The sequence below is a fragment of the Arvicanthis niloticus genome, chromosome X (assembly GCF_011762505.2).
Source record: "Arvicanthis niloticus isolate mArvNil1 chromosome X, mArvNil1.pat.X, whole genome shotgun sequence".
Taxonomy (NCBI): Eukaryota; Metazoa; Chordata; class Mammalia; order Rodentia; family Muridae; genus Arvicanthis; species Arvicanthis niloticus.
In genome coordinates this window covers 46,383,483-46,405,823 of record NC_047679.1, presented here as the reverse complement: position 1 = coordinate 46,405,823, position 22,341 = coordinate 46,383,483, and the positions used below count along the sequence as shown (strand labels likewise).

General features: G+C 37.7%; 2 pseudogenes; one reads left to right on the top strand and one right to left on the bottom strand.

Moving 5' to 3' along the window:
• The first annotated feature begins 9,269 nt into the window (after positions 1-9,269).
• On the top strand, positions 9,270-10,553 carry LOC117694936 (ubiquitin-associated protein 2 pseudogene; annotated as a pseudogene).
• A 3,007-nt stretch (positions 10,554-13,560) lies between these two features.
• On the bottom strand, positions 13,561-21,841 carry LOC117694935 (small ribosomal subunit protein uS5 pseudogene; annotated as a pseudogene).
• Between the last annotated feature and the right edge of the window lie 500 nt (positions 21,842-22,341).

Below are 22,341 nucleotides of genomic sequence, written 5' to 3'. Positions count from 1 at the left end.
CTAAGTGGTTGGCACCTGTATAATTTTTTCCTAAGTGAATGGAGGTACATTGACTATTTTATTATCAAACACAGTGTTGAATGGCTAATTTTTACAACCTTTTTGAAACTAAAAGTAATTCATGATGTATCCTGATTTCCCTACTCTATTTTGTCGCCTAAAGAATTAAGTCCACTTTTCAACTTGACATATGATAAGGACAAAGCTTTGTAAGAGACTATTAACCATTTGGGCTAGGAAGAGGTAAAATAGACCTTTTCTGAGACTAAATCCTGATTTCCAATACTAAATCATCAAGCACAGCCATCTACAGTGCTTCTCTATGTCCATAACTCAAAATGTATGTTTTCAGATGTTCTTCGCAAGACAGTTATCATACCTACAAGTCATCTGGTGCTGTTTGAGAAGCACCTAAAGAAACATTCAACATCCTTAGTCATCAGGGAAATACAAATCAAAACAACCCTGAGATTCCACCTTACACCAGTCAGAATGGCTAAGATCAAAAACTCAGGTGATAGTAGATGATGGCAAGGATGTGGAGAAAGAGGAACATTCCTCCATTGTTGGTTGGATTGCAAACTGATATAACCACTCTGGAAATCAGTCTGGTGGTTCCTCAGAAAATTGGACATAGTATTACCTGAGGACCCAGCTATTGCACTCCTGGGCATATACACAGAAGATGCTCCAACATATGACAAGGACATATGCTCCACTATGTTCATAGCAGCCTTATTTATAATAGCCAAAAGCTGGAAAGAACCCAGATGTCCTTCAACAGATGAATGGATACAAAAAATGTGGTACATTTACACAATGGAGTATTACTCAGCTATTAAAAACAATGAATTTGAGAAATTCTTAGGTAAATGGATGGAACTAGAAAATATCATCCTGAGTGAGGTAACGCAATCACACAAGAACATACATGGTATTCACTCACTGATAATTGGGTATTAGCCCAGAAGCTTGAAATAGCCAAAATTCAACTCACAGATCACATGAAGCTCATGAAGACGGAAGACCAAGTGTGGGTGCTTTGTTCCTTCTTAGAAGAAGTAACAAAATACTCAAGGGAGCAAATATAGAGACAAAGTATGGGACAGAAACTGAAGGAGAGGCCATCAGTAAACCATTCCACCTGGAAAACCATCTCATGAGCAGTCACCAAAGGTAGACAATGGTGTGGATGTCAGGAAGTGCATGCTGACAAGAGCCTAATATAGCTGTCTCCTTAGAGGTCTGCCAGATTCTGACATATTCAGAGGCAGATGCTCACTGCTAACCATTGAACTGATTAAGGGGTTCCCAATGGAGGAGTTAGAGAGAAGACTGAAGGAGCTGAAAGGGTTTGTGGTCCCATGAGGAGAGCAACAATACCAACCAATCAGAGCTCCCAGAGTCTAAACTATCAGCCTGGGAGCACATAGGGAGGGACCCATGGCTCCAGCTGTATATGTACGAGAGGATGTTCTTGTCTGGCATAGGTGGGAGAGGAGATCATTGTTCCATGAAGGCTGAACACTAAGGGTGGGAGAATTCGAGGGTGGGGAGATGGGAGTAGAGGGTTAGGTGGGGGCACATCCTCATAGAAGCAGGTGGAGGGGTGGAATGGAATAGGGGGTTTCTAGGTGGGGGCGGAAATGGGGTAAGGGGATAACATCTGAAATGTAAATAAAATATCCAATAAAAAAGTTGGAGAAATTGCTCACAAATCTGGTATTACAGTTTCCTTAAGGAAAATTTATTCCATTTCTCTGATGTGTTTACTAAGTATTCTTGAGTATTCTTGAGTTATAATTTAATGACTTTTAAGTTTACAACAGGTTATTCACTGCTATTTTTAAAAGATTTGACTGATACTGATAGTTTCCTTGTCCTTGTTCATTTTGTTTGTTTTTAAACATTTAGTACACAGCTAATTTATACTGTCTCTCTGATGGTTCCTAGATCTGACATATTTTAAACAGCCATAAATCAGTCATGTATTGTTTCTCTTTTATTGCAACAATGCCTATATATTTTTAGTTATATTTATTTAAATGTGATTCATTGGAGTAATGGAGATATCAAAAACCAATGTATGGATTCATGATTGTAAGATACACTGGGATGTCCCTTTTGAGGATTGGTATACCACAGAGTTTCAGATCCAATTCCCTGCAAATGGCAACTGCTACTTGCAATGATGTAAAGTGCAGTCATATAATTACAATTGATTTTAAGTTTAAACATTTTTCTCTTTTCCCTATCCTTTTTGTTGTCATCTTTGGTAAAATGTTTTTAAGTCACTAAGCTGTTAAATAAAATGCCTTATACAAAATGTAGTATATGATCATAAAAAAGACAAAACAGAAGGCATATTATTAATTAATGAGAATTGTCTCATTTTTAATTTATGATCAAATAGTAGTAAAGAGGATCAGAAATAGAATAATCAGCATCATTTGTCATATCTAGGGTTTCTTGATTGCAGGAAACTTTTATTTTTAACATTCTAGCTATTGAGGTCTTACTTCAATCAAATATTTGGTATGGGCTCACAAATATAAGTAAATACTAAAAATAACTAGAAGCTCTTCTATTTACCAGATAGCATATTTATTCTGTCACTTTATCTTTTCTTCTTCGCCAGTTCAGGAAGGAAAGCTATTGGGTAACTCTTGATAAAACTAAATTATGAAGAGGAGTGTTCTGGAGCTAGAACTCAAGAAGTTTGACCTATTTCACAAAAGTAAGAAAGCAGAATAAAGAATACATCCTGGGAAGATTTAAAATGATACCTAGGTATATGAGCAGTCTAAAGTGGGGTATCAAATAGAGACTATGTCTCTTTGCAAGTTGATCCTGTTTTAATTATTTGTTATTAGTCCATATGGTGTAACGAAGTTGCTTGTTATGGGATAGTCAGTATGGGTTTTATAACTCAGAAAAAGTAAGTAATCCTCATATAACCATGTGTGAGAGCCAGGGGTGGGAGAGCATGATGGAGATGGGAGAGGATTACATGAAGATAAAATTTGAATTACATAGGATATATATTGTAGAATATTATAGATGACTGTCTAAAAGTGCTCTCATGTCCAGACATAAATTGTTGCTCAAAAATCATGGACTTATTTTGAAACTATACAAGGTGAAGAGACTCAAATATGCCAAATCTGTGATTAAGATCACTAATGTGAACAGTAGATTAGGAAGAGTGAGATGGCTCAAACACTAATCAGTAAGCATGATGACTTGAGTTTAATCTCTAAAACTCACATGGTGGAGCAAGAAAACTGTCTCTAAGCAGTTGTATGGTGACCTCCACATGCATGTCATTGCACTTGCCACTTGCATGCCCCTCACACACTAAACAAAGTAACAAGAAATAGTAGATTAATAAAACAGGTAATGCAAATTCATATATTTACATAAATAAGTAAATTTTAACGTTTGATGCCAAACAAAACATTTAAATAGTTTCTAAATGTGTTCTTAACCCTTATCACAAAAGGGAAAAAACAGCTTTCTAGTCTGAGAACAAGCCATCATACTCAAGCTAACAAAGCTAACATTATCAATAGCAATTGAAGAAAAAGTGGTGTGATTCTCTAGAAATCAGTCTGGTGACTCAGCTATTCCACTCCTGGGTATATACCCAAAAGTTGCTCCAACATATAACAAGGACACATGCTCCACTATGTTCATAGCACCCTTATTTATAATAGTCAGAAGCTGGAAAGAACCCAGATGCCCTTCAACAGAGGAATGGATACAGAAAATGTAATACATTTACACAATGCATTATTACTCAGCTATTATAAACAATGACTTCATGAAATTCTTAAGCAAATGGATGGAACTAGAAAATATTACCCTGAGTGATGTAACCTAACCACAAAAGAACACACATGGTATACACTCACAGATAAGTGGATATTAGCCCCAAAGCTTGGAATACCCAAGATACAATTCAGAGACTACATGAGGCTCAAGAAGAATGGAGACCAAAGTGTGGGTGCTTCATTCCTTCTTAGAAGGGGAAACAATACTCACAAGAGCAAGTAAGGAGACAAAGTGTGGAGCAGAGACTGTAGGAAAGGCCATCAAGAAACTGTCCCATCTGGGGATGCATCCCATATAAAGTCACCAAATGCAGACACTATTGTGGATGTCAAGAAGTGCATGCTGACAGGAGCCTGATATACCTGTCTCCTGAGAGGCTTTGCCAGAACCTGACAAATACAGAGGCAGATGCTTGCAGTCAACCATTGGACTGAGCATGAGGTTCCTAATGGAAACCTGAAAGAGCTGAAGAGGTTTGCAACTCCATGGGAAGAAAACAGTTTCAACCAACCGAACCCCCCTCCCCCCCAGAGCTCCTAGGTACTGAGCCACCAACCAATGAGTACACATGGAGGGCCCCAATGGCTCCAGACACATAAGTAACAGAGGATGGTCCTGTTGGGCATCAATGGGAGGAGAGGCCCTTGGTACTGTGAAAGCTTGTTGCCCAAATGTAGGGGAATGCTAGCATGGGGTGGCAGGAGTTGATGAGTGGGTGGGTAGGTAACACCCTAGTGGAGGTGGGATGGAGGGGGATAGGATAGGAGGTTCCAGTGGGGGGATCGGAAAGGGATAACATTTAACATGTAAATAAAAATAAAAAAGAATATTCAAATAAAATAAATGGAAAAAGAAAACACCTTTGAGAATTTCAGAGAATTTGAATTAAATTGTAAAGAAACACAAGGAAAATTCTGGAAAGCAATCAGTTCATAATCTTAAAAATTATCAATGTCGCCAGGCAGTGGTGGCAAACGCCTTTAATCCCAGCACTTGGGAGTCAGAGACAGGCGGATTTCTGAGTTCGAGGCCAGCCTGGTCTACAGAGTGAGTTCCAGGACAGCCAGGGCTACACAGAGAAACCCTGTCTCGACCCCCCCCCCCCCCCAAAAAAAATTATCAATGTCATGGAAGGGAAGAATTGAGGAATTATTTTAGAGTAAAGAACTGAAAGTTGATAGAGGTTAATACAAGGTCTGAATGCTGAAATTGAAGTTTCTGTTATAAGTGCCACTGAGGCAACTGTTATTTGAATGACAACTGAGGATTAGGTAGTAGCTGCCTAATAGTAAATTTTTTATGTATAATAGTATCAAGAAGGTCATTACCCCATATATATTATGTGACACTAGAATATAAATTTTGTGGTTATTTACCTATCAGACTACCAATAAACCTTTGCTTTCATATATCAGGAAAATGTGCTTAAAATTGTTCTAAGATAAGATTGTTTATAATATTAATGGCTAAAGATTATCATGTTATTGGAAGATGTGACATGTGCCTGAAATATTATATGCAATGAAACAATTGTTTTAAAGTTGTCTAATGAATGGAGAGTTTAATAATGTATTTTTGTTTTATTGCAATTAATTACATTTCTAGAAAATAGACTAATACATGATACATGACAATTTGAAAAATAATTAAATTAGCATATTTGACAAATAACAGTAGTATATTACATAGTTCCTTTAGGAAATTAAGAATCCATGGATTTCATTCATTTAAAACCATATATAATCTGTGTTCTGGCCAGCAGGGCATTTAACAGGGGTCCCAGAGAGGTCACCTGGAAGAGAAGATGGGGAGCAGACGAATGCAAAGAAAGGCGATCTGTCTATAGGCTGATCAAATTGCAATTTTTACTTTTTCACACAGGGGTTATATACACAAAAAGGCAGGATGTGGCGAAGGGGATGATGCAGGAGCGTAGGTGTTCAGGGGGAGTACAGATATCTTCCAGAGCAGTGTGTCAGCTGGGTGAAGCTTCAGGGGACAGGACACTATGACTCCTCCTATGATTCACTTGTCCCAATCTAAGTTGGTACTATCTACCCAAGGTCACCTATCTACAAGGTCTATGACTAAAGACTGGCAACTATCTACGAAAGCTGTTTGTTTACAATAGCTTCTAGCCATCTGTTCTAGTGTTTTTCCACAGAGACACAAGGCTTTGTGCTAGCAGGCATGCATGTTACATCTACCACTGTCTTCAGGCCTATGGCTGATTCCAGGCCTTCAGAGTACAAACAGAGATGCCCTGACAAATCTGCACTTTTGAAATTCCTTATCTCTGATTAGAAAATCTGATCAAAATACCAGGTGTAAATTAGTGCTTATCAGCCTGTACCACCATGCATTTGTAGAAACATATATAACTGTTAACTGTGTTTCAAAATTCCAGAAATATTCCTCTGCCTTTTTGACCAAAAAGTGGCAGCAGTGAAGCAGTGATCACCCTTACTATTATGCTCCATTTGCCTACTGTTGTTTCCTCTTTGTGTTGATGCTAAGAGGCAGAAAGGAGTTTGTCAATTCCCCTAGGAGTTACTGCTGTTGCTCATGCCTGCCAAAAAGAGCCTTTCCACCACTGGTGTCTGGTGATGCTTCTATCATGCTAATGTTGGGAATTGAGATTGATTAACGTCTGAGATGAGAATATTATTGCTTATCATTGGCAAAGCTTCAAACATGATAATATCATTCTTCAGAAAACACTGCCACTCTATTTCTTGAGAAACAAAAACTGCTGTAATGATGCATCTATTACTTGTGTTGATTAAATTTTAAGTGCTTTGTTATTTGTTTTGCTCTCTGACAGTTCATTGTGCTAGAACTTATCAAGTGTCCAAGGGAGTAGAAAAGAAGACAGTTTAAAAGGCATATTAACACCTCCTTGTAATTTTTTTTTTCCCTGAAGCTCGTTAGCCATGCCACTGTTTCTCACTTATTTCATTTTCTGTCATAGAAGACTAATTGACAAAGCCTGCCTTGGCCTAACCTTTCCTGAATAAAGTAAATAAGCTCTTTTAATTTAATGAAATAATCAAGTGTACATAATAAGTAATCTTAAATTGAAACTTTGAAACACATTTTTTAAAAACTATCTTTCAATATATTGAGCTGAATGTAGGCTTGACAAATAAAAGAAAATTTTCCTGGAGCCGTAAAATCATGATCATGGAAAAATCCTTTTTTTCTTTTTTTTAATTCTATTTTCCAAGGAAGCAAGTAAGTAGTAGTTAAAATTTTACATTAGCTAAATAATACAGTTCCTTTTAAGAGAGAGTCTTCATTGGCAAAATGTGCTTAGATGGCAATAAATAATTTAATTTCCTCTGGGATTTTCAAGTAAGGCACAATAAGCAGCTCTCTTTCTTTGTCTCCCTCCCTCTCACTCTCTCATTCCATTCTTCCCTCCCTCTCTTGCTTCCTACCTTTCTTCTTTCCCCTAAAAAAATCATGATGAAAAATCATTTCAAAGCAAGACTTTTAACATTAACTGTTGAGAAGACTACTGATAGTGACAGTCTTTCTAATAGAGAATATATGATAGCAGCTATTCAACAAGATGACACTAATAGTAAAAACAATAATTATCTTGTAGATGTCATTTTCAAGTGAAGTCCTTTTATTTTAGTTTTTTCTGATGCTTTGCTCACATTCTTACTAAATGGTCTATTTGACTTATTATCTATTTTAATTTAGCAGCTGGATTATAACTAATAATGTTCATATAGACATGTTATTTTTAATTAGTAAATTTAATGGAGAGAAAAACTAAGGTAATAAAATATTAAAATTAGGAGAATTAATGTGTTCGTCAATGAGGCTTTGCATTTTCTTCTGTTATATATCACCAGGCTACAGACTGCTCTTTAGGCTAGAAGGTAGATAAATAGCCAATACATTTTATCTACACATCAGAGTGTTTCTACTTTGTCTATTTATTTATTTATTTATTTATTTATGTCCTCTCCTATTTCCTTTCCAAGATTTATTAAATTAGAAACTTCTCATGTATAGAGCCTAAATCTTTTCCTTTAAACATGAGTGAAAGTCAAATAATTTTTTAATAGTCTAGCATCAACATGACAGTTATTATTTATTCCTATTATCCAAACCAATCAAATTGTCATCTGCATTAAGAGCTGAATTTTGCTCAGAACTCTCTACGCCACTACTTGTAAGTTCAATGAAAGTCCAAAGAGCTATAAAATGACTTTTGACAGCTAAATCTTAGCTAGGAAAGCCAATTAATCTAATTATAGTCCATGAAAGTTTACAGACTTAAATAAATACATTGGACTAGTTGATATAATGAACCTCTTCAGATACAAGGCAAATGATTACAACAATTAGACAAATTTTATTTTCTGTCTTTTTAAGCCAAATATGTCTATAACCTAGTCACATATCCTATCAATGAGAATATTTTCCTGAATGGAAAAATGAGTTGAATGTGAAAAGGTTAGGTCCAGTTTAGAAAAACCATTTTGAAAACTTTTCTATGATATTTATTCTTGGAAATGCTTCTTCAGTGTGTACTGGAAGATTCCTGTCAATAGGTGCCCTTATATTCTCTGTTCACCATCAAGCTTCTATTTTTTATATACCTGATTGAGAGAATCAAGAACTCATGCCTGAGGGTGTTACACAACAGAGACATGGAAGAAGGAGTCTACCTCAAAATTATTCACTTAGTATTTCTTTACAATATTTTTACACTGTTACTGGGCCTAATAGGTGATGTAGAAATGTTTCAAATCTATTTATTATTGTTGTTGTTGTAGTCTTCGTCGTCGTCGTCGTTGTTGTTATTTTTGCTTCTGCTGCTGCTGTTTGTTATTACCTCATAAGAATTCTGGTAGTGAATGAGCGAGCGGTGGCGCAGTGGCTTAGGCGCTGGCCTGCAGAGGGCTAGCCTGCGCTCTTTGCTCTTCCCAGCCTCCCCCTCCTTTCCCCCCCCCCCCCCGTTCAAATCCCGCTTCTCCCGTGTGACTCTGCCAGAGTCTCATGGGGGAAAAAAAAGAAGTCTGACTCCATTTCTCTAACATGCCATTCATTTTCATTTTCTTCTGTCACTGTAATGCTCTGGGACACTGTAAACCTTTTTAACCCTCTCATAGTTTTTAGAGATGAAATCAAGCTCCTATAGTACAATATGTAGATTTCCTCTTCAATTTGACTCAAAAAAACATGTATTACTACTTCACTTTACTAATACGTAAGTGTCAAATATTATCTAATTTGGGGTTTTATGTCTTCATTGATTATCATATTCATTTGAAGATAACAAGTCCACTCAAGATAATTATCAAAAATATGATTTTGACATTGGTAGGTAACGAGCAGCGGAGGCAGCAGGTCCCCAGTCCAGCGAGAGCAGCAGCGATTTTGTATTTTATATGTACCTTTTGTATATTCTGTATATGATAAATTCTGTGAACAATGATAGTTACCAAGGTGCTCGGGAAAAACCACAGATGCGAACAACTCATATAGTACAGTCACAGAAACAAGTAGTACAGGCAAAGGCTGAACAGATGTGGCTTGCTCAAGTGATCTTTGATAAAAATGATACAGATTTTGAAGCTAAAGTTGAACAGCTTATGGAAGTGACAGAAAAAAAATCAGCATGAATGCATTGTGGCCCTACATGACTGTAACAGCAAAGTGAACAAAGCTATCAATCTACTACTGGAAGAGAATTCTGACACCACTTCATGGGAGACTGTAGGAGGGAAGAAGAATTTTGGGAGAGAAAGCTCAGAAAACAAAGAAAAGAAAGAAGAGGACAGAGATAGAAGCAAGTCATGGATGGGGAAACAACAACTGCAAGGGAAGAGGTGGCGACCAAGGCTGAGAGGTCAAAGGTGGAGAGAATGGAATAGCACCCAAGGAGCCAAGCCTGTGGAGCAAGGATTTGGACGTGGAACAAGCAGAGGGACAGGAAGGTTCTCTGCTCAAAGCATGGGAACATGCAATCCTGCAGACTATACAGAGTCCATGTCTGCAGATGGCTGCCGGACATAGTTAGTAGTTTAGGAAGCTGCTCAGAATGGTACAGATGAGGGACCTGAAGGGCTGACAAAGCCTCACTGTGTATGTCAGGAGTTGCTGAGTAAAAGTTCTTAAAGGTGTCTGGAAGTATTCTGTAGAAGAATGGACAACAAAAGACTGGACTGAAGATATTTCTGAAACAAAAGTTCATTTGTTCCAGCAGAGGATCATGTCAGACCTGGGCAGAGCATTGATCTGGTGGCCTTGATTCACAAGCTGCTCCTCCCACCCAAGCCGTGGAAGTCAACTCCTTTGAAACATCCCAGCAGCAGGGACTTGGCCAAGCTCTTGTCTTCACAAATTCTCAGTACAACAGTCAGATGGCACCAGGGACTGCAAACTCCACTTCTGCCAGCTCATATTCTCCTCAGAGTTTGTCATCTGTTCTTGGCTGAGGATTTGGAGAGCTGGCTCAATCAAAAATGGTGAACATGTCTATCTCTTAGATTTTGGACAGGTTGAAACCACCAGGTTTGAGCTCGTTTTCTGCCGCTTCAAGCGCACAGCAGAATGACAGTTCGAGCCCCCAGCCACCACTGCTGTACCACCACCTACCACAGGATGTCCGGAGTGGCTCTAGTCAGCACAGCCAGCACAGCTTCCTGCAGCCCAAGTCTCAAGCCTTCAAACCCACCTACAGCCACTTTCCTTAAGGGACAAACTAGACCCTGAAAAGGGCATATTCTGGGTAGGAGAGAACACATGAAGTACATTTCTTGGACCCTGGTGCCCTTCCTAGAATTCTGGTAAATAACTCTGTCAGCTGAGCCTCTGTGGGAAGCCTGCCTCTCTCAGACCCATGTATGTAATGTATTTATGTATGTATTTGTAATGTGATAGAAGCCTGGAAGAGCTGGGTTGTAACTAAGGGCAGCATACAGGTGTGCTCTCCCAGTCTGGACACCTTTACTCTAGCCAAGTAGGCCCCACTCTCACCCTCTGCCTTCAGACCTTCCATGTGGCCCCAGTTCAGTGGGCTGCTGGGTGTCCCACTGAAAGACTGGTGGTTTGGGGCTGGGTCAGTACCAATGAAGAATCACGACTTAGCTTATTTCCTGTGAACCATTATGTTTTTCCCTCTGTAATTACTTCATACTTGTTTTTGAAAAACTGATCTTTTTGTCATTTGTCATGGTGCCCCTTCCAACAAATCTTAACCTGGAAGTAGAAGAAATGACCCTTGTCCAGCATTAGCCTGGTGCTTAGATATCTGCACACAGCAGGGTCTTCTGCTGTGGGTCTGGTCCTGTTCTAAAGACTTGTCTTTTCTGACAAACCATTTAAAAAAATCTGAACTAGGTCTCAGAGATGTTCAGCTAGTCAGCTCCCTTATAAATAAATCAAAAATCTGCTTCCATCTCAGTGAAAGCCTGACTCCAAACAAAGGCTCCTCTATACCAGTTGTCCTGAAGCAAGTGGACAACTGTTCCAGGGTTTTCTCTAGCCCAAACTCCACCTAATAAAGTTCTGAGAAAAAAAAAACCCTATGATTTTAATAGCATGTTTCTCTATTCTAACACATAAGCCAAAACATTGAGGAATTATGAGAAAAAGGTAGGAGTGTAATTCAGTAGCATTGAACACAAACTCCCAGGGTACACACACACACACACACACACACCCCAGACAGCCAACAACATCATATCATCAGGGAAACCATAGAAAGCTAAAATTCTAGAAGATTAGGACAATATCAAACCAACATTAAACTTTTTTTTTCACACATAACATTTTTATTGTTACAATCATTACAAAAATAAATTAAATGCTCATTTGACAAGTTCTAGACATCTTGTTGAGTATCTAGCTGGGAAGTTGCTTTAGAAACAGGAGGAAGAAAAACCATTAATTATTAGGAAGAATCCAGCAAACTAACACCAGAAGTATACCTCCTCCAGTGATCAACCTCTGAATAACATGTCTTCTGATCCACAAGTTCTCCAGCTTTCATGGCTATCTTTAGATCATATGTTCCAATACATGAAGCTGGGGAACATTCCATATTCAAATAACAGTTTAGAATAAAAAGAATCAACAAAAATAACTCTTAAATTCTGTCCTAAATTTTGGTTCTTTGTATAAAAAAAATATTAGTAACAACCTAAACATGTATTTCCCATTTGAGAGAAAAATGTTAGGTATTCAAAACTACAAGGTAAATGTTAAACTTTGTGTGAAGACTTAAGATGGTATTAATAAGCTGTACATGGTATAGTTTTAATACAGGGTACTGTTAGCAAAGGAAAGCTTTGTTAAGTGCTACAAATATAAAAGTTGTAAGAAGAAAACAATTATATTTTTAAAAATATTGATCAACTGCAATGGAAGAATTTCTATTTTCAAAGAAAGGGATTGAATAATTGAGAGAATAAAGAATTAATTAATGTAATACCATTTACATTGTTAGGAATAAATTTGTATATGTATACATTAATTATGATATATATTATGAAGATGCAAAATAATTTATGAATAAATGGCATTTTACATAATATTTAACTAATTTTCTTTTATGTGCACTGATATTTGCACTGCCAAAAAAAGTAAATAAAGCTTAGATTGATTAAGCATCCTCCTCCAATCTAAAGTTACCTACTTTTTTCAGGTAACTAAAAAAATCAGTTTAGAAGTAGTGTATTGCCATAAAATGTTGATCCCAATTGGATAGTGGTGATTGTTTCTCCAACCATCTTTCCCTGTATGATAGGAAAAGGGAGCCAATTGATTTTTGTTGGCTTTGCTACTTGATAATGATTGAAAATAGGTGGGGAGCTAATGAAGTTACTGATGTTTTCAGCTTGTCATTCTAAGTACACACTGAAGGGACATAATAGCTCAGAAGAACACATCTTGCATCTGTAATGGCTAGTCTCTTGAAAAGTATATAAACACTTGATTAGTTATGAGCCACCAATTGACCTTTCTTTACACTCTTTGAGTATTAACTACAAACTTCTGAAAAGCATCTGTTTTGTATATTCCACTTCTCATTATATCTCAGAAACTATGGTAATTGAGTTGCATAACATGACCAGAGAAATCAATTCATCAGTTTAGAATGAGAAAGGAAAATAGATGAACAGAATAGAATTGAGAGAATGCAAGAATCTAACATATGTGTTTATAAATGTTTGGTGTTTTATAAAAATATTGCTTTAAGCCACCAGCAGAAAAATATATGTTTACCTAAAAGATGAGCCAATCTGATATAACCTTGTAGATCATAAACTGATGTGGTTCTATACCTTTTAGTACTCATAAAACCTGAATTCTAAAATAATTAAATATTTAAAGAAAATTAAAGTGCTAGAAGCAAAGAACAACTATTAGGATTTGAGCTAGGAATTATTTCCTTAAATAAGAAAAAAGTTTTGAAACAGAGCATATCAAATAAAATTTGACCACGCTCAATTCGCTTATTTATATAAAAAATGACAACATTCACAACCCAAATGAAAGATTACAGTTTCTTGAAAAGAGAAAGACTATAGGATGTTTTTCAAAAATATTTAATCTTTGTAGTAACTTATGATGGAAATAAGCTTTTTGCTAATCAGTATTGAAAAAATTTGAAAACTTTGTGTACCCATATTATGATATATTGTATAGTAGATATAACTTTTTTTTTAACAGACTTAATTCATTTATTTTTCTTGTATAAAAACCCTTATGTGGTAGCCACAACTGGAGCCTGGGTCCTCTGAACAGAGACTCTGGTGTGGGTCTTCAAAAGATGATCAGTGAATTCCTGATAAGGAAACTTGGTGGAAACAGTCTCTTTCCAGAGCTCGGGGGTCAGGTAGCTATAGATCTTGGAGATGGCATCAAAGGTGGCCTTGGCAAAGTTGCCCAGGGTGGCAGTGCAGCCCCTGGCTGAAGTGTAGCAGTCATCTATGCCAGCCATCATCAGTAGCTTCTTGGGCACAGGAGCAGAGACAATGCCAGTGCCTCTGGGGGAGGGGATGAGACACACCAGCACATAGCCACAGCGGGCCTGTTACCTTGCATGGAACAGTGTGGGGCTTGCCAATCTTGTTCCCCTAGTAGCCTCTTTGCACAGGGAAAATGGAGAGCTTGGCCAAGATGATGGCCCCTCGGATGGCAGTGGCAACTTCCTTGGAGCACGTAACACCAAGACCAACATGACCATTGTAGTCCCCAACAGCGACAAAAGCCTTGAACCTGGTCCGCTGGCCAGCCCAAGTCTGATTCTGCACTGGCATGATCTTCAGAACCTCATCCTTTAGGGATGCACCCATGAAAAAGTCAATGATCTCAGACTCCTTAATGGGCAGGGAGAACAAGTAGATCTCCTCCAAGGACTTGATCTTCATGTCCTTAACCAGGTGACCCAGCTCGGTGATGGTGATCCACTCCTTGTCTTAAGCTTTTCCTCCACGAGCTCCGTGGCCTCGACCAAGACCGCAGACCGCTGCTGAATCTTCCGCAGAAGCCACCGCAGCCTCCTAATCCTGGGCCCCGGGACCTCCGAGTCCTCCCGGTCCTCCCGTTGCACCGGTGTCATCGACATTTGGTGTTTTCCCGAAGAAGAAGCTAGATATAACTTAATATACCTCCTTAAACATATTGCTGAGTTTAGAAAATATATTGCATGAATAGTGCATAACTAAAACAAAACAGAAAAATCTTAATATTACTTCAATATAGTATATTCTATAACTTCATGTAAGAACATATTTCATATAACTATATACAAAATAATGGAGGTATAAAGTAATCAATTAAATTCACATACTGTGGCATTTAATTCAGATGGAATAGATATATACAAATGGATAAATAGAAAAATATGCTAATTTGGAAGGTTAGAGAAAGTTGAGGGGCAGAAAATTTAAATTTATTAAGAAGGGAGAGAGACATGAATAGAAATGATATAAATACACATGAAATTCTTTAATAGCAATTTATAAAAACAGATTAGATCCAGGGGATCTATTGTTTTGAGAGAAATAATAGAATGAATATTTTAATGAAGATTTATTAGATTGGTTTACACCACACTGATAGAAATCTGAGAAGCCAGTAGCTGCTAAGTTCACCAGGGTAGATATTTCAACCATACTAATCAGGTGCTACAGGACTGTAGGATCCCTGCAGTGCCACTGTCATTCAGTTCTTGTTGGAACATTAAGGTAGCAAGGTTCTTATGTCAGTGAAAATAACAGTAGTAATAGCACCAATAGAGTAGATGAGTAGACATCTACATTAGTAGTAACTACATGAGTAGTAACTATATGAGTAGACTACATGAGTAGTAACAGACACCAATAGAATAGACATCAACAAGGAAAATGTTAGGCAGGCAAAAGAGTGTAGGGCCATGAAAGGGTGTCTTGGTTTTTCTTGTGGCATAGGCCTTGAACCTCATGACCCCAATGGGGCAACAGGAGGTGTTTGGCCATGCCACCAGAACCCAGGGTCCTGACACATGGTCAAGATCTCCATTGACCCACGCTTTTCAGTCACAGAGGGGAAAGCAGCCCCTCACAGAGAGGTTTGCATCATCATCCACAGGGAGAGGGCATGACTATAGGCCTCAGCTATAGAAAGATTTCCATATTAATGAGTTATTAATTAAGTATTATTCTCCCAGTCCCTCCTTCCTTCTCCCTCCATATTTAAGTCAGGTTCCCCTTGGAATAAGTGGGGGGTGCACATTCAGATCATCTACCATCTGCCATGTCAATAAAACTCTTGGAACTGGACTTTCTCCTGTTATTGGGGCCTGCCATCTTGTGGCCTTCGTGGAGGACTTCCCTGCATTCCAGCCACTGGTTCCCACAAAAGAGGTACCAATTTTCCCCTCAGGCCTCCATATACATGAGCTGAGTCCAAAAAGTACTGTTTACTGTGAGGGAGGGTCTTTCTTCTTTGTCAATCCTGCCATTAAATGCCCTCACAAATTTGGCCATAGGTCTGTTTCTTAGTTGATTTTACATTAAATTAGCTTTAACAATTAAGATAGACACATATACAGCAGAAAACTGCCTGGTCTGGGTTCAGTCAGAGAAGATGCACCTAACCCTCAATAGACTGGAGACCCCAGGGAGTGGGGAGGGCTGGTGGGGTGGGGAGTTTGGAGGAACATACTTTGGCGATAAGGGGAAGATGTATGGGATGTGGAACAGTCAGAGGATGAACCAGGATGGGAGATAAAATCTGGAGTGTAAAAAAAGTATTAAATAAAATTTAAAAAAAAAGATTAACCATCACAATTAAGTTGCTAGAAAACAAAATCACTGAAAAAATATCAGATTAGAAATTTCTAGAAAATGAGAAAACAAGCCATAGACACATCTAGCAGCATATTCCAGTTATACAGTGCAATTCCTGAATTAGGAATATATGCTGACATTTTTAACAAATGGTGTTGGATCAACTGGAGGTCAGCATGTAGAAGAATGCAAATCAATCCATACTTATCTCCTTGTACAAAGCTCAAGTCCAAGTGGATAAAGGACCTTCACAGTAAACCAGATACACTGAAATGAATAGAAGAGAAGGTGGGGAAGACCCTCAAATACTTAGGCACAGGGGAAAAGTTCCTGAACAGAACACCAATGGCTTATGCTCTAAGATCAAGAGTTGACAAATGGGACCTCATAAAATTGCAAAGCTTCTGTAAGGTGAAAAACACTGTCAATAAGACAAAACAGCAAAAAAAAAAAAAAAAACAGATTGGGAAAAGATCATTACTAATCCTAAATCCGATAGAGGGCTATATATATACAAAGAACTCAAGTAATTAGACTCCAGACAACCAAATAACCCTATTAAAAAATGGGTACAGAGCTAAACAAAGAATTCTCAACTGAGGAGATTCAAGTGACTGAGAAGCACCTTAAGAAATGCTCAAAATCCTTAGTTATCAGGGAAAACAACCCTTAGATACCACTTCACACCATTCAGAATGGCTAAGAAAAAAATTAAGTGATGCTAGATGCTGGCGAGGATGTGGAGAAAGAGGAACACTCCTTCATTGTGGGTGGGAATGCAAGCTGGTACAACCACTCTGGAAAATAGTCTGGCAGTTCCTCAGAAAATTGGACATAGCACTACCTGAGGATCCAGCTATTGCACTCCTGGGCATATACCCAGAAGGTGCTCCAACATATAACAAGGACATATGCTCCACTATGTTCATAGCAGCCTTATTTACAATAGCCAGAAGCTAGAAAGAACCCAGATGTCCTTCAACAGATGAATGGATACAAAAATTGTGGTACATTTACACAATGGAGTACTTACTACTCAGCTATCAAAAATAATGAATTCAAGAAATTCTTAGGTAAATGGATTGAACTAGAAAATATCATCCTGAGTGAGGTAACCCAATCACAAAAGAACACACATGGTATTTACTCACTGATAAGAGGATGTTAGCCCAAAAGCTTGAAATAGCCAAGATTCAACTAACTGACCACATGAAGCTCATGAAGAAGGAAGACCAAGTGTGGATGCCTCAGTCCTTCTTGGAAGGAGTGACAGAATGCTCAAGAGAGCAAATAAGGTGACAAAGTGTGGGACAGAAAGTCAAGGAGGGGCCATCGGGAGACCACTCTACCTTGATATCAGTCCCATGTGCAGTCACCAAACATAGACACCGATATGGATGTCAGGAAGTGCATGCTGACAGGATCCTGATGTAGCTGTCTCCTCGAAGGTCTGCCAGAGTCTGACATATCCAGAGGTGGATGCTGGCAGCTACCTATTGATCTGATCAAGGGTTCCCAATGAAGAATTTAGAGGACTGAAGGAGCTGAAAGGGTTGGTGGCCCCAAGAGGAGAGCAACAGTGCCAGCTAACCAAAGCTCCCCAGGGTCTAAACCACCAGTCTGGTAGCACAAAGGGAGGGACCCATGACTCCAGCTGTATATGTAGGGGAGGATGGCCTTGTTGGGCATGGGTGGGAGAGGAGATCCCTAGTCCCATAAAGGCTGAACACCAAGCAGAGTAGGGAGGAATTCGAGGGTGGGGAGGGGGGGAAGGTGGGGCACATCCTTGTGGAGGCAGGAGGAGGACGGGATAGGGGGTTCCTGGGTGGTGGGGAGGGGATAAAATCTGAAATGTATTTTAAAGAAAATATATATATATATATATATATATATATATATATATATATATATATATATATATATAAAAGGAATATAATATGCTGACATACTCCAGGAAAAGAAGAAGCACTTCAGGCAGAGAAACAAAATTAATCAGATTTTCCTCCGAGGGAGCCTGGATGCCACTGCAGATGCTGAGCTCAAGGGTAACATCACCTGACCCAATTTATAACAGATTCATCTAGATGGATTTCTTTACAATAGACTGAAGGGGAGAAAGAAAAACTGGGGTGGCAGTTAGATTACTACAGATAACTAGGCACTAGATAGTGGTGGCTTATCACAAAAGTGGAAAGGCTAAATCCATTATAATTTGTAGGATAAGTTCATGGGATTTTCTTACATAGTAAGTGTGGGATATGAATTAAAGAGTCAACGATGGTATCTGACATTTTAAACCAGAACAATTAATTAACTGAAGTGGAAAAGAACCTGAAATGTCACTTACAAGCTGACCAATTTTAATATGTTAAGTTTGAAGTACTAGGTATACTACCATACATAAATTTCCAGAAATTTAGATTTTAGGTACTCATCTAAGAGTCACTGATATAAAACATAACAAGGTCTCCTTCAATGTCCAGGTTGGCTTTGAACTATGAATTGTTCTGACTCAGCCTCTTAGTGCTGAAATTATAGGCATGTGCCACCTGGCTCTGATTTTTTTTTAATATAAATTATAATGTAAAGAATTTTATGTCTATTTACACCATTTTTATTTATGTCTCTCTCCCTTCATGTCCTGGGGCTCAAACCCCTTATCAAGTTCATTACTGAGTCCAGAATATGCTGTCAGTCTCCAGGAATGTTCCCCTCCTTTAGTTAATCCTTTCAGTAAATGCAATCAGAGACTTCTTCAGAAGTGTATCTTCTTCCATAAATATTGTTCTAAACACACACACACATACAGAGAAAGAGAGGCAGACACACACACTGCTGAGCTCATTTAGTATTGCTTATATGCACATGTACATGTTTTTAAGGCTGACTTCTTGGGATTGGAGAGCTTAGAAGGGACTTGTTCATGAAGAAGATTGATTCTCCCTTTCCCTATAGACATTTGTTGTCTGTAGTTCTCCACCTAGGAGTGGAGCCTTATGACATTGCCTTCATTTTTATTGGCATGTCAACTACCATTGTCACTGTTTTGATCTAACTTAGGCAACAATATTGTTGAGAGTCCCTTGGTGAAGCTTCCCTGTCATGTCTAAAAGACACCATCTAGAAGCAGACACCCTGGTTTTTTTAGCTTTTATAATCTTTCCACCTCCATTCTTTCCATATTCCCTGAGCCTTAGCTGTCAGATTGTATTATAAATGTACCAGTTGGAGCTGACATCCTCATGGTCACCTGTTCTCTGCATTAGTCTGTCTGCATGTGTGAACTCATGGACTCTGGATCATGTATTTGTTGGAAGCAGATCAACTTCTGAACAAGAATTTTCATAAGATGACAATAATCTCCACTTCTAATTGATATATAGAAAACAAAGAACAAAAGAAACAAAAAGCCTGCTTGGCTTGAAACTACAGACCTGTAATCTGTTACTCAGTAGGCTGAGACAGAAAAATCACAACTTTCAGATGTGTCTTGGTTTCATAATGAATTTTAAAAGAGCCTGGCTAACATAGTGAGATTCTTTATCAAGTTTAGAAAGAGCTTTAAAATAATTTAGTGGAACTCTTCTTGCCTAGTGTGTTGTAAGCTTCATATTACAAAACAATTTGTTTTACTTTAACAGCCATAAAGTCATGCTGATTTCTTGGAGCTAGTATGTATGTAATTTTGACTCAGAATTACAAACTAGATCCTGCACATTTTATCTTTTTGAAATAGGGTCTCACTGTACAGTTTTGTGTGGCCTGGAACTTACTATGTTGAGCAGGTTGGCCTGCAACTCACAGAGACCTGTATGCCTATACCTCTGCATAAAGAGTGCTAGTATTAAAAAGTATGTGCCATAATGTTCTGTCAACTCTGCACTTTAAGAATACATCTATTTTTATTTTAAGTAGAAATAAATGTGTCTCATGTATATTTTTACTGCAAGCATGCAGTACCTATAGAGGCCAGGAGAGGGCAACAGAGCTAGTGGAACTGTAGTTAAAGATCATTGTGGGAATCCACGAGGAACCTGTTGCCTTGAAAGAACAAGAAGTTTTCTTGACTGATGAGCAATTTCTCCAGCCTGGATTCTGTTTTTTTTTCCAGTATTTATAAGTGTTACAAGACAATTAATGATGGTGAATTCTAGCTCATCGGTCCTTTACTCCACCTGCTACTTCTGTTCTTAGGTTCTAGATGTAATGAATCCAGATCGTTGTCTTGCAACTCTCTCAGCACCATTTTTAATCTATCTTTTGATTATCCTATTATACTTCTATGGAATAATGTATTCTTTCTTCCTTTTTTTTCTTGTTAAACTATACTTAACAGAAATCATAGCCCTTAGATCTCTGTTGACTTCTCTATCTTCAAATACTATGAGGAAATAAAATTGTCATTTTATATGATACACTGCTATTTTAAATAAATGGGTACATACTCAATTTAGTTTTTTTAAATGAGAGTAATTACTCCAAAATACTTAAATTATTTATGGATGTATAAGGTACATTAAAGATCAAAGTAAAGGCTCAGTGGGTAACTAATGAAGAATCAGTTTATAGGAAAAGTGGACATTGTTATGATATTGATTTTTATTACTGCATTAAACATTGTTTCTTCTCATATGCTTTTAGGAATATAAATTTTGTGATAGAAAAAAATGTACATCCCAGGGTATCATTGAAAAATACATTTCTTATTTTATCGTAAGCTTCTTATTGTTTTTATTTGAGTCTCATACAACTTTGATGGGGAATAATATTGTGTTTACTTAAAGTGTGTAGACAATGACTAAGAAGGGGAAATTTAACACTACATAAATAATAGGTAGAGTTGATTTAAAAATTCAGAACATTTAGAGCAGAAATCATTTGTTCTAAACTGAAAACAGGAAACAACAACTAAAAAATGGCATTTCTCAACCTCAATCAACTTGATTCTATTTCTACTCTATGACTTAGTTTTCTCTTATATTCACTTTTTGTTATGTAACTGGTTTCTTCCCTCTAAGGATTTTTACAGTAAGAATTAAAACATTTTTTGTGTAAAGTCAACTGAATTTCTTACTATTCAGAAGGGCTATATGTAGAAATACCAACAAGCAGATCCAGATATACATTTCCAGTAGTCTTTCTAAACACTTCCAAAGGCTCAGAATATATCCAATTGTATTTTCTAAAAGACCCATGAGATTGTGCCTATTTTCACTGTATAACAGTACTGATCCATTTATTTTGTTTACAATTACATCACCCAGATAAGATTCCTACCCTACTTAAAGCTCAGAAGTAGTGAGATAGCATATTCTTTTGAAGAATAAAAGTAACAGACATATGACTGGTAGAGATGTTAGATGAACATTTTTTCTTTCTAATGCTTTTCCAAATAATTTGCACACGTGTTGAGAAATGTTCTGTGAAAATTTTAGTCAGGGTCTCTCCAAACAGAATAGAAACAACTCTAGTTGAAAGGAGAAAAGAATTCTTATAGAAAATAAGTGGTTCTTTGCATCCTCGGGATATATATAAGAATAGAGTATAATCTGAGTGTGATATATTGAGTTGCTTGGCCAATATTTTCCTCCTTCCTGCTTAAATTTCCTTCATGTGATATAAAAGTACCTCTCCGAAGTGAAGCAAAAAATTCCTTCCATTTCATCCTCTTTGAGCAAACCGGTGGTTGCACTGCCGAATGTCATCATGTGCTTTCCGAAGAATCTGGCATTGCCATTTACTCTTTATCTCTTATCACCCATCTTAAGAAGAGAGCTCTAGAGTACTGTTACAACTTCATCTTTACTTTCAGAATTTATAGATGTATGAACCATTGCTGAACCTGTTCTACACCCTGAATAGAGCCACAACAGCCTACTCAGAACTCCACAAGAAACACAAGTTGAATGCAATTGAAATGTGATCTTAAGCTGACTAATAGACTGCAATTTTTGTAGTAGATTCATCTGAAGGTCACATTTCAGACCTGGGACACAAGTGGACAGCTCTGACACTTTGTTACTTAACATTTTCACTATTCCCTATTGACCTGAATTTTAATTACATACAGTCAGCTTCAAGGGACTGCCTTGCTTACACTGCACAGGTCATCTGCCTGTTCTTTTGTTTACATCTTGGAAAAGGTGATTCACTCTATATCATTGGACTATAAGTAAATAAAATAGTTTAATTTTAAAATTAGTGA